Genomic DNA, 12,705 nt, shown 5'->3' with positions numbered 1-12,705 from the left:
GTTCAGCTTCAAGGATTCCACTGAAACTAATTGGATTTCTACAAAATCAAAGATTAAGGCAATATCCATTCGATTACCTAGTATTTCTTAATAAAGAACTCAGGTTACAAATTCCTCCATCAGATCATAAAAGAAAAAAGGTTGTCTTTGCAAATGAACTCATTCATTGACTTTTTAAGATAAAAACAACTAAGTACTTTGACTACCTCTTTACCAGGCTACAAGTACACTCATAGCTAAATATAGGACTCACCTAAAAGTAATTTCTCATTCTTAAGAAACACCAGTTTTCCTAACCTATCACTTGTTCTGTTTTCATTTTTTAAAATATTTTTTTCTTTCTTTATTTGACAGAGACAGAGAACATGAGAGAGAGAGCATGTGCATGAGCGGGGTGCAGTTGGAGAGATGGACAAGCAGATACCACACCAACACAGGGCTGGATCTCATGACCCTGAGATCAGGATTGGAGCCAAAACCAAGAGTTGGGCGCCCAACCTACTGAGCCACGCAGACACCCCTATTCTGTTTTCATTTTTAATTTGTCTTACTTTTATATTATGTTGCCTATATTCTTTTTTTGAAAGGGGGAAGTTTATAAATCTTATACCACCAATCATTTGGTCCAGTGCTCCTTCCACCAACAGAATGATATAGGGAAAGTACATGAGTTTAGTGGCAACCAGACCAGGATTCAAATCTTAGCTCTGCCTCTTACTAGCACCGGGCTCTTGGACAATGTAGTCAACCTCTCTGAACCTCAGTTTCTTTAAGAATAAAACAAAACATTAATAACTATCTTGCAAACTTGTCAGGAGAAAGAATACTATCTAAAGTGCCCTTGAGATTACATTATACCATACCTACATAGTATAATATTAATTATCTATTTATTTTTATTTATAAAAATAAATAGTATACATAGTATACTACAGTATACTGTATACAGTATACTGTAGTAGTATACATAGTATAATATTAATTATCTATTTATTTTTATTTAAAACATCTAGAACTTGAAATAGCTCTGAAATGGGATAATATACCCATTCAATTACTCCAGCATAATGTTAGAGGAATACTATCACATGGCATCTTTGACAATAAAATGGCATCATCATTATACTAAAATTTCATTAAAAAATGAAATTATTCCTATTTAATGACCAATAATTTTTGTAATTTTCTTTACAAATGTGCTGTGGTGGTGGCTTTGTTGTAAGATAATCAGAATCACTGAGAGGAGTTCTTGAAATTCTTTCCTATGCATAATCATATTTATGATCCTAAATTGATATTTGGCAAGTGGAATAAACTGATAATTCACTCAAAACATTTTTCTATATACCATTTAATAATTCATCTTTGAAATGGCATTGTTTATAACATTACAGCCTCAATTTGCAACTGAATGTTCAAATTATATGGAAGCCAAATCAAAATATATCAGGTACAAATCATAACAAAAATAACAACTATTATTTTGTCAAGGATTTTGATAGGATTTACCTGAAAAATGATTAGAACAACACTTTCATGAGCTACATGGTACTTATAACTTCTTATCCTAAAAATAATAAAGAATTAAAATTAGAGACTAGAGCAGACAGAAAAAGCAGGAAAAAAAGGAAAGGAAAAGAGAACACACTTACCCAACTCAAAAATCCGCTTTATTTGCTTGCAGAGTTTGGGATAAAGTAAACCCATCTCAAGTTATTACCTGAAAAGAAAGTTTTCCTTTCATGTGGCCACACATTGACCTCATCAAAGAAGAGGTTGTATTTGACTATTTGGGGTTTATCAATTTGAAACGTTTAAGTATATGATACATTAACATGTAGATAGTTAGCTTCTTCTCACCAGATCTGTGATTGGTACTAAGTCGCAATAAGTCCTCAGACTTAACAGGAGAGAGTCCTGTTTCGGTGGTCCCTTTAGAGGAGGTAGGATTTAGAGTCCCACAGGACTAACCCTATTCCATGCTTTGAGACAGCCATGTTCTGTCCCCATCCCAGGAATATATGGGGCCTCTCCCTTTCCTTCAACTTGGGCCTGTGGTAGGAATAAAATTTCCTGAGGATGCAGAAGTGCCCTTGAGGTCATGCCCAGGTCATGAGGTAGGAATGCCAGACTAAATCCAGGTCACTCAGTTAAATTTGAATTTTATTGGGCCGCCTGGGTGGCTCAGTGGTTTAGCGCCGCCTTCGGCCCAGGGTGTGATCCTGGAGACCCAGGATCGAGTCCCACGTCAGGCTCCTTGCATGGAGCTTGCTTCTCCCTCTGCCTGTGTCTCTGCCTCTCTCTATGTGTGTCTCTCATGAATAAATAAATAAAAATCTTTTAAAAATTTAATTTTATTTTATAAGATTTATTTATTTGTTTGAGAGAGAGAGGGTGAGTATGTGTGTATGCTCACTCAAGCACCAGAAGAAGGGGGAGGGGCAGAGGGAGAGGGAGAGAAGCAGACTCCCTGCAGAGCGTGGAGCCTAATATGGGGCTCTATCCCATAACCCTGCCATCATGACCTGAGCTAAAATCAAAAGTCAGAAGCCCAACTGACTGAGCCACCCAGGTGCCCTTAAATTTGAAATTTATATCAACAACCCATAATTCTTCAGTGTAAGTGTGGGCCACAAAGCATTTAGGATATACTTATGCTGAAAAAGTTATTTATTTTTTGATCTGAAATTTATTAAGATTTTATTTATTTATTCATGAGAAATACAGAGGGAGAGAGGCAGACATACATAGGCAGAGGGAGAAGCAGGCCTCTTGCAGGGAGCCCAATGTGGGACTCAATCCCAGGACCCTGGGATTGCATCCTGAGCCAAAGACAGATGCTCAACCACTGAGCCACCCAAACCTCCCTTGATTTGAAATTCAAATTAAACTGGACATCTTGTATTTATATGCTTTAGAAAAAACCTGCACACCCTCACTTGAGGGGCCACTTTTAGGTGATAGCATCGTCATTCTGGCAGGGGCTGGGAGACCAAAAACCAGTCCTAACGCAGCGCTCAATGACTGAAAATGACATGACACAGAACTTCCAGAGTAGTAAGATATTTCCTCTAGTGTGCATGCAAACATTCAACAGAGGTTGAACTGAGGCTCTTTATAATGAAAATAACAAACAAAATACTTGGTCTAGTTGGTTGCTTGGGGCAGGAGGGAAGAAAAATTCCCACTGATCTATAGATTCTGTTTTTTAAATGTAAAACCTTTAGGTGAATTATTACAATATAGCAAAGCTATTTGATTGATCTCACTGGTTTCATCCACTCTGTCGTATCGCTACCATCTTCCGGGGATTACCAAAGAGGATTTCTTGAATTTGCACATTAGCAAACTTCCTTTTGCCTAACCCTGTAAATCCAAGTCACTCACAGGCTTTGTGCTGGTCGAGTGCCTAAAATGACTTGGTCAGAGGTAATATGTTGAGTGCTGGGTGTGTAAAGTGCTTTACTTGTACCACTCTACAAGATGGGTGCTAATATTTCCATCTCACAAGTGGGAGGTGAAGACCCAGCCTGGAGAGCGGCTAGGCTTTGGTGGGTGGTGTGGCTCAGTGGTTGAGCATCTGCCTTTGGCTCAGGGTGTGATCCCAGGTCCTGGGATCAAATCCTGCATCAGGATCAGGCTCACTGCAGGGAGTCTGCTTCTCCCTCTGCCTGTGTCTCTGAATCTCTCTCTGTGTCTCTCACGAATAAATAAATAAAATCTTTGAAAAAAAGTTAAAAAAATAAATCCCAGAAGAGTATCCTAGTCTTCTAGCCTTCTATGCTACCTCTTCCTTTCTTCTCTGAAGCCCTACAGAGGGACCTGGCACCATACCAGCAAATTTTGCCCAATATTTGCAGATTGTCCAGAGATTTAAGTGAGACCTCCAATGGGGAGAGTGAAAATTTAGGGCACAACAGTTGGGACTTGGGTGTGTCTTGCTATTTTTATTCCTATTCTTTGTTTATTCCATTAGTCCTCCATGTTTCCAGGTCACGCCCAATCAGATTCCATCTGTTTTAAAGTTCTTTGGTCATCACTGGGGGGATTTTGTGTTTATTTAAGGAGTGCTTCCTTACAAATGCAAAAAAATCCTCAAATCTATCATCCACTGAAAAAATTACCCACCTCTGTATGGGAAGCTTCCCTGGACCACCATTTATTTGTCTAATTGAATATTCAAAAGCCATTTAGAAATGGATTTCCTGGTCCATGCTTTAAACAGTCAATCGAGACCCATTGTCTGGATATTCTCTTTGATTGGTTCACTCTGTTTTATTGTATTGAACTCATTTAAGTGCTTCTGTTTTATAATTGTGTGGGATTTGGGGGTAATTCATTCAAAGGTGTACATCCTATAAATAAATTATTCTCCTTTGGCTGCTAATGTTTAACTGGTTCTTTTGAAAGGAAAGAAAAGAAAGCAAAAGACAGCTGAAGACACAGTTTTTGTTAAAGTGAGGAGAAAAAGTACGCCAATTCTGTTTAGAAAAGACCTTTAAAAACCCATAGTGATTATACAAAAGGGAGCAAAAGCATTTTAGGGAGAAGTGAAATAAATGGTAAACAATCATGCCTCCAACATAGAGAATGCGTCATTTCCTCATTTAAACGAGGATGCTGGAAGTCAGAAAAACTGATGTTGGCTGTAAGAAGCAGAGGAGAGGTTGGACTTCTTTCCTGTATTTTGCAGCATTTGTAGAGGTCATCTTGTTAATTAGCTATGCTTTAAAAAATAACCCTATGAATCAGCTTTCAAAGTTTGGAAACTAAGTAAAAAGAGAGAAAGCTCAGGTCTGTATAATACGCACATCAAGCAAATGGGCCTGAAACTTTGTTCATCCAGAGAATATTTACAAACTGCTTTCCCCTGATACCCAAGAATAAAAGACAGATTTCATATTCCTTTTATTTGGAAAGTTGTTTCCAATTGTAAATATCTGTGTGGAAAAAAGAGATGGGAATCAATACTTTTCATAAACCATTTTATTTGATGGGTCTCCACTGTCTGATTACCCTGGCATGCTGTTATGGCAAAGGATGTAGATGAGATTTCGGATGAAATTATATCCAAACGTCTCAGGGTTCCAAAGTTATGAGAACTAACAAACACGCTACATGCAACTGGGGAGAATGAGTATGCTTCTTTGCAGGGTAGGTAGGTCTGAGCTCTTCCTAACAGAAGAGAAAAAAGAAATCCTGCTCCATGATTTTTAGCAACGAGACCCCTTTTCGTTGACTCATCCAATGTGAAAATGAAATGAAACATCTATTCTGCAGTCAAGAAGATAATTAATGAGCCACTCATTTCTAAATGAAGGCCTAAGGGAATAAAGCGCCCAGCCTTGAATTTCAAAAGAGAAAAGTGGTTACATGTTTGAAAGAATACCAAGTCACAAATCACCCCATTAATGTTTGAATTTGAGCTCTTACTCGTTTTTAAATGAGCTGTAACCCTTGCTGAGCGCCTCCTTGGGTGCTCCTCATCAACTGTAATTACCGTCTTCGGTAAAGCAAGGAGAAACACGAACACTTTTCCTTTAGGTTCCTTTGCTATAAGCGTTCTTGTAGACAAAGTCAGATGGATTGCACGCGTAGAAGCCCCTCAAACACATGTCATGGCTTCAAGTGCATCTTGAGGCCACTCATCTCCCTTAGACTTCAGACAACCAGAAGCTGCCTGAAATGAAGAAGGGATTTACAAGGAATGTCAACCAAGCAGAATCAGAGACCAAGCTTTGGATTCCCTAACCTCTCGGTTTGAGGCAGTGACTTGGATGGTTACTAATGATGGTAAGAGCTAACATTCATCGAGTGTCAACTATAGACTGAGTACTTGACCTGCTTGCATGGTCTTCTCTGAACCTTATCAGAAACCTTTATGGGTTTCCTCTTTATGGGAGAGCCTCTTCTGATTCTCATTTCCCAAGTGGGAAAACAGGCTGACAGAGTGAAAATTCCTTGCCCAAGATCATGTCCGGTGGCTCAAAAGCCCAAGTGAAAATGCGGCTTCTGTCTAACAAAAACATGAGAAATAGAAAACAACAACAACAACAACAACCACCCTGGAAATGATTCCAGTTTTCAGACTGAGGAAGTTAGGTCTAATAATGTCACCAGCAAGACTCCCACTGACCCCCCTCCCATCCCTTTTCAAGGAATGTTAACCTTATCATTCATTCATTCATTCATAAAGATTTATCTATTTATTTGAGAGACAGAGCATGCACACAAGCAGGGGGAGGGGCAGAGGGAGAGAGAGAATGTTTTTTAAAGATTTTATTTATTTATTGATGAGAGAGAGAGAGAGAGAGAGAGAGAGGCAGAGACACATGCAGGCTCCAGGCAGGGAGCTTGATGTGGGACTTGATCCCGGGACTCCAGGATTACACTCTGGGCAGAAGGCAGGTGCTAAACTGCTGAGCCACCCAGGGATCCCCAAGAGAGAGAATCTTAACCGCACTTCCCACTGAGCATGGAGCCTAACATGGGGCTTGATCCCATGACCGTGAGAACATGACCTAAGCCAAAACCAGAGTCCAAAGCTTAACCCACTGCACCACCCAGGCGTCCTTAACCTTATCTTTCAGAAGCAAATCACAGGATGAGCTCCAGCCAGCCTAGATCAGTTTGAGCTTGACCACTGATTCCAACCTGTGCAGATGGACCAGGGAGTGTTAGGCAGTTACTTCCACCTCATTGTAATATTAAAATCTCTGCCCAAGGGGGAGCGCAAACCTCATTAATATAACATAAGATGCATGTACAGGAATGTTTCCTATGTAAGCGCACGCCACCTTATGCCCACCTCCATGTGCGATGATAAAACTCCCCTTTCTTTATAGTCACCCAACCCCAAAAAGGGACCCACTCACTCCTGCTTGGGGAGTCCCAGCTTTCAGGATTATCTTACTTGATCTCTCTTTTTGTGCTGTAACTCCACCTGGTATAGTCTCTATCTATAACTCACCAAGGAGTGAAGTCACATGAATTTAGTTACAACAAGGTCTTTAAAAATAAGCATGAACTCCATTAGACCAAATTGTTTAGAATGCTGTCTCCCACTGAACTCTGATCCTGTGGTCAGTTAAGTCCTTTATCCTGTGGGAACTTTTTCTGTTATTGGACCATGTGAAATGTAAGAAAAGATAAATTTATAATATAGACATATTAGACTACATTATCTAAATAGCACTCATGCCCTTTCATTCAGTTAATATGCCCATGCTAATATGCCCTTTCATTTCAAAATGTTTGCTCCAGGAACATTTCCTTCATAATTCATCATCAAATACCCAACCACAGAAAAAACCTATTAAATTATATTAATTTCTAATTAAATTCAAACTACAGAAATGCCAGAAGTGAAGTGTTCTGGGTTTGTTGTCTCATACTCATCATTAATTGTGAAAGTAACTAGTAACTAGGTGAGTCACATTTCTTCTCTGTGTCAATTTCCTCTGCCAGACAATGAGGATAATAATGCATTTCCTAACTAATATTTGGTAAGTGATTAAAGTGATGCAAATAGTTGTGAAATATTTGGAATAACAATGGGCTAGATGAGTATAAGGCGGTATTACATGTAACATTTTTCTTATTGGCTTAATTTCCAAGCCAATACTTTGGGGGAAAAAAACTTTGGAAATAACACATAGAAATATAGTCAAAGGAATCTCATAAAGCACACACTAGTTAAAGACTTTTTTTTTTAACCTGTTGTGTTAAGAAAATTGCATGACCTCTTACTGAAGTAAGAGGAGTTTGTTACTCCACAAACTAATGACAAGAAAAACTACACACAAGCCCAGAAGTTTTTCATATACCACGTGCACTGTACTTACACAATCTTCTCAAAGGTGTAAATTCTCTTCCAAATTTTTGAGCAGCTATTCTTAAAGCTTTCTGTGTTAAAGGCTACAAAGCCAAACTTCTTTGCCACTCTTAGTTTATAACAGCACCCTCTCTGGCACCGTAAGCTTCTTTCCCATACTCCCCAACAGTGTCTGAGACTCCTGTTTCTTTTGAAGAATGTCAGCCTCGGGGTGCCTGGGTGGCTCAGTGGTTGAGCATATGCCTTCGGCTCAGGCCGTGATCTCGGGGTCTTGGGATCGAGTCCCATATCAGGCTTCCTCGCAGGGAGTCTGCTTCTCCCTCTGCATGTGTCTCTGCCTCTCTCTGTCTCTCATGAATAAATAAAATCTTAAAAAGAAAGAAAGAAAGAAAGAAAGAAAGAAAGAAAGAAAGAAAGAAAGAAAGAAAGAAAGAAACAAACTCAGCCTCTTGTGGAATTCAGCTATCACGTGCATAGAAATGACATCCAGAGCTATAGCCTGAGCTTTCTACTCTGCCGAGTTTTGAAACTGAAAATGTGTATGTGTGTGTGTGTGTGCACATGCACGCGTGTTTGTGTTTCTTCTTCTCTCCACTCACACCGCCTTAAGCATTTTTTTTTCCTAAACCAGGAATGTAAGGTCAAATGGTTTATCTGGGACATGTTTCTATGAAGTAGGGGACCCTGGAAGTGAGATGGAGAAGGAAAGGAAGCCAATAAAAGATGTGCTATCAAGCAGAAAAGTGGGTGACTGGGGCTCAACCCCACTGCGGACCTCTGGGGGACAGGGCACAACAGGCCCCAAGGAGCTGGAATGTGTGCTCACAGTCTGCCATCAGGTAGCAGTTAGTCAATGCTATTGGCATGAGGTTTGTATTCTTAGCCTTATTTTCATCTTTCTCTCACTCTTCTCATCTACTCTCTCCTCACAGCTATAGGTTCTTATCCCTCTACTATATCTCAGCTCCATTCTTCCTTTTTTCCTCCTGAGCCCCTCGGGCAGAGTTCTGTGCCTCCCCTGAGCTGGAAGCCCTGTCTGGTTCCACAATGATGCCACCTTGGCCGTGTACTACTGTTCCAACACCAGTAACACAATGGTGTTACTGGCTCAAGTGGTGCACTGTTGCTTGTTATATTAAAGCCAAAGTATTTGGCACAAGTTTTCCTTTTTACCCCACTTTAACCCAGGTAATCAAATCTACTTGATGACTTTTGTGTGATCTGTATTATCTCCCTGGCCTCTGCCCCTTTCCGGCCATACCATGCCATTCTCCCTTTGTTCTCTGTATGCCAGTCCTATTTGCCTTCTTTCAATTCTTAAATCTGCTAAAAACAACAACAAACCACACACACCACAGACCCCAAATTGACTCATTTATGGTAGGCTGAATCACCAAACAGGGGCTTAGTACCTAACCCAATTGTAGTTTCAACCTCTTCCATAAATGTAGTATTAACCAGTTAGTCAGGAAACTTCTGGTCAGAACCGATGCAGTAATGTATCACATGGGCCCTTCTCCATCCCTGACAAAGGAAGATGAGGTAATCCACCTAATGAGACTCCCTGCCCTTCCCCTTAGGGGAGGTAAACTTGCCTGAAATCCTTTTTTTTTTTCTTTTGCTAATACCTTCCTTGTCTCACCCTCCTGCCTATGAAAACATTCCATTTTTTTAAAATTTTTTTTATTTATTTATGATAGTCACAGAGAGAGAGAGAGAGGCAGACACACAGGCAGAGGGAGAAGCAGGCTCCATGCACCGGGAGCCCGACGTGGGATTCGATCCCGGGTCTCCAGGATCGCGCCCTGGGCCAAAGGCAGGCGCTAAACCGCTGCGCCACCCAGGGATCCCCAACATTTCATTTTATACAATTCCTCTGAGGGTCTCTCTGCCCCCTAGATGGGATGCCATCCAACTCACAAGTCATTTAATAAAGCCAATTAGATCTTCAAATTTACCCAGTTGAATTGTGTTTGTTAACACATTTGTCACATCCCTTCTACTGCAGGGTCTTTGCACATGCTATTTCCTCTTGTCTAATACTTTTTCTCTTCTTCACTTACTAAGTCCTCCTCCTTCTTTCCTTTTGAATGGCATTTAGTTAGGCTTTTTCTAAGTGATTTCCCCTTACCCAGGCTCTAATCCCTTCACTCTAAAAGTCAGTGCCCTATAATATGTTTTTCTCCTCCATACCACTTCTCATGATTACAGTTAATTAATTGATTAATTACATTTTTAATATCTGCTACTCTCAGTAGGATGTATAGTACACAAGAGCTTATATATTTTTTTAAGATTTTATTTATTTATTCATGAGAGACAGAGAGAGAGAGAGAGAGAGAGAGAGAGGTAGAGACACAGGCAGAGGGAGAAGCAGGCTCCATGCAGGGAGCCTGACGTGGGTCTCCATCCGGGGACTCCAGGATCATGCCCTGGGCTGAAGGGAGGGGCTAAACCACAGAGCCACCCAGGGATCCCCCACAAGAGTCTATATTGTTCACCCACATATTCCCAACACCTAGCACGATGCTTAGCATACTTCAAGCACTTGATACATATAAAAAATGATTATGTGCAACTTAACACTTTCCAGCTCTGAAGGCTTTGCATTTCTCCTCGCATGATGTCTTTCATTCTCCTCATTTAGATGAAATACTATGGAAACAACCATGCTCAATAAACTTTGTGGATAGATCCCCGGACAAGCAATTTGAGAGGATTCTATGGAAATAGAAAGGTGAAGGGCAAAATGCCACAAAATCATTACCATTCTTTATCTCTAACCAAAGCATCATATTGTGTATCATTTGCAAATTCGCCATAATGAAATAGCAATATTGTCACAGACTTGATAGCAATGCTGGCAGTAGGACACTCTGTAGAAAAGGAGATGATTCTGTGAACTTGTTAAAGCTTGTGTTTACTCCCAAATTTAAGGGATAAATGCAGATGGCAGTAAGAGGAGTTAGACAGTAGAGCAATGACTTAATGCTTTGGAAATTTAGGGGACAGGTATGATAGCCTATTGTGTCTCAGAATAAGTAATTTCAACAAAGACATAAAGTATACAAATGGGAAAAGAATTTGATTTCGCTTAATTTTATTTGATAGAACTCAACACTTGAACAACTGCTGTTTGCTAGACTATAAGAGTTATTAAAATTCTCCTTTCTCCTTAATGGGTCCCAAAGAGAAATGTATCCATTTGTTCCATCGCAAATGTTCAATTGCAGATTTGGGGGAATAGTAAAAGCTCTTGCCTTGCTATTTAATGATTCAGTTGACTGCTAGAAAGACTTAGCTCCCCAAATGGGCTTGTAACTCAGAAATGATAATACATGTTTGTTTTAAAAGATAGACATGTAATTCCAAAACAAACTAGTGTCAACTTACATTTTTATTATGGCAGTGACAATTTGGCAGTTATGTAAAAAGTTGTAAAAAAAAATCAGCAGGCATCAATTCACTTTTTACTTAGTGGTTCTGAATACGCTTTCTGTGAAAAACATTCTGCTCTTGAAACTTTTACATTGAACACCCACAGTGTATAAATGCATGAAGGAGGACAATAAGACGTTTATCAACATAATATTTTTCTATTCAGCAATTACATTTCCAATAAGAAAAGTTTAATGTAGATCTAATATTAAACCTACTTTAAAATATGTACACATTACTAAAGGGAACATCACATTAAAAGAAAGCACCGTATTATCAATTTCTGGGAAAACTTTAAAATGTTGTCATTAATTATGGATGGGACACTTTTCCTGTGGTATATTCCTATTTGTTTGACACCTGGCAGGACCTACACCAATTTATTCACTTTCTCTGTTACACGGCATTCAGTCCCTGGGGCTATTATTTCTGAGGGAAAACCAAGTAATGTAATTAGAAGCCTACATGAATGATTCATGCTAGAACACTCTAGAACATGCTAGTCAATGGGATACGCTGAATGTCTAATCTAACTTGACGGCTGACACTTCTGTGGCGCCAGGAGGAAGTGATCCATTTACCAGATCCTCGAGATTAGCTAAGCCATTTCCAGCAGCTGCAGAGCCCTATAGTCTTCCCGTGTCTGCAGGAAATATTTGCAACCTTATCATGATGAAGCATTTCCCCAACACACACACACACCACACACACACACACACACACACACACTGTATAATGGCTGCTTGTCTTGGTACCTCCTAGGCACTTAGTGGTGTCTTCATTTTTTTTAAAGATTTTATTTATTTATTCATGAGAAACACACAGAGAGAGGCAGAGAAAAAGACAGAGGGAGAAGCAGGCTCCCTGCAAGGAGCCCAATGCAGGACTCCATCCCAGCACCCTGCGATCACCACCTGAGCTGAAGGCAGATGCTCAACCACTGAGCCACCCAGTTGTCCCATGTCATCACCTTTTAAAAAAATAACCCCTTTATTATTCTGGAAGCAGCACATTTTACATTTACAAAATATTAGTAAAGTCAAGCAAACAAGTAAACAAAACTTCACTTTCCACATCACCCAGAATTACTTACCATGTCTTATACCTTAGCGCTTGTGCTTCTGGCTATGTGTGTGTGTGTGTGTGTGTGTGTATACATTTATACATGCATGCTATTGTATGTATTTTTCTTTGCAATACATGACATAATACTCTACATACTGTTCTAAAAGTTAAACTTTTGTTTAGTGAGTGACCTTTACCTTTCCATTTCAGTGCATTTTCTTATGTCATTTAAGAGCTCAGTCATATTCAAATTTCCCCACTTAAGCTGAAAAAATTCTTACAACTGTTTGGTCCTATGCAGGAATCCTATCAAGAAGCATTATCTGGCTTTTATACTCCTTATGTCTCTCCAATCTGTTGCAATCCTC

Source organism: Canis lupus, chromosome 19, assembly GCF_048164855.1.
Source record: "Canis lupus baileyi chromosome 19, mCanLup2.hap1, whole genome shotgun sequence".
NCBI lineage: Eukaryota > Metazoa > Chordata > Mammalia > Carnivora > Canidae > Canis > Canis lupus.
The sequence above is the reverse complement of the archived record's forward strand: the minus strand, read 5'-3'. Positions refer to the sequence as shown.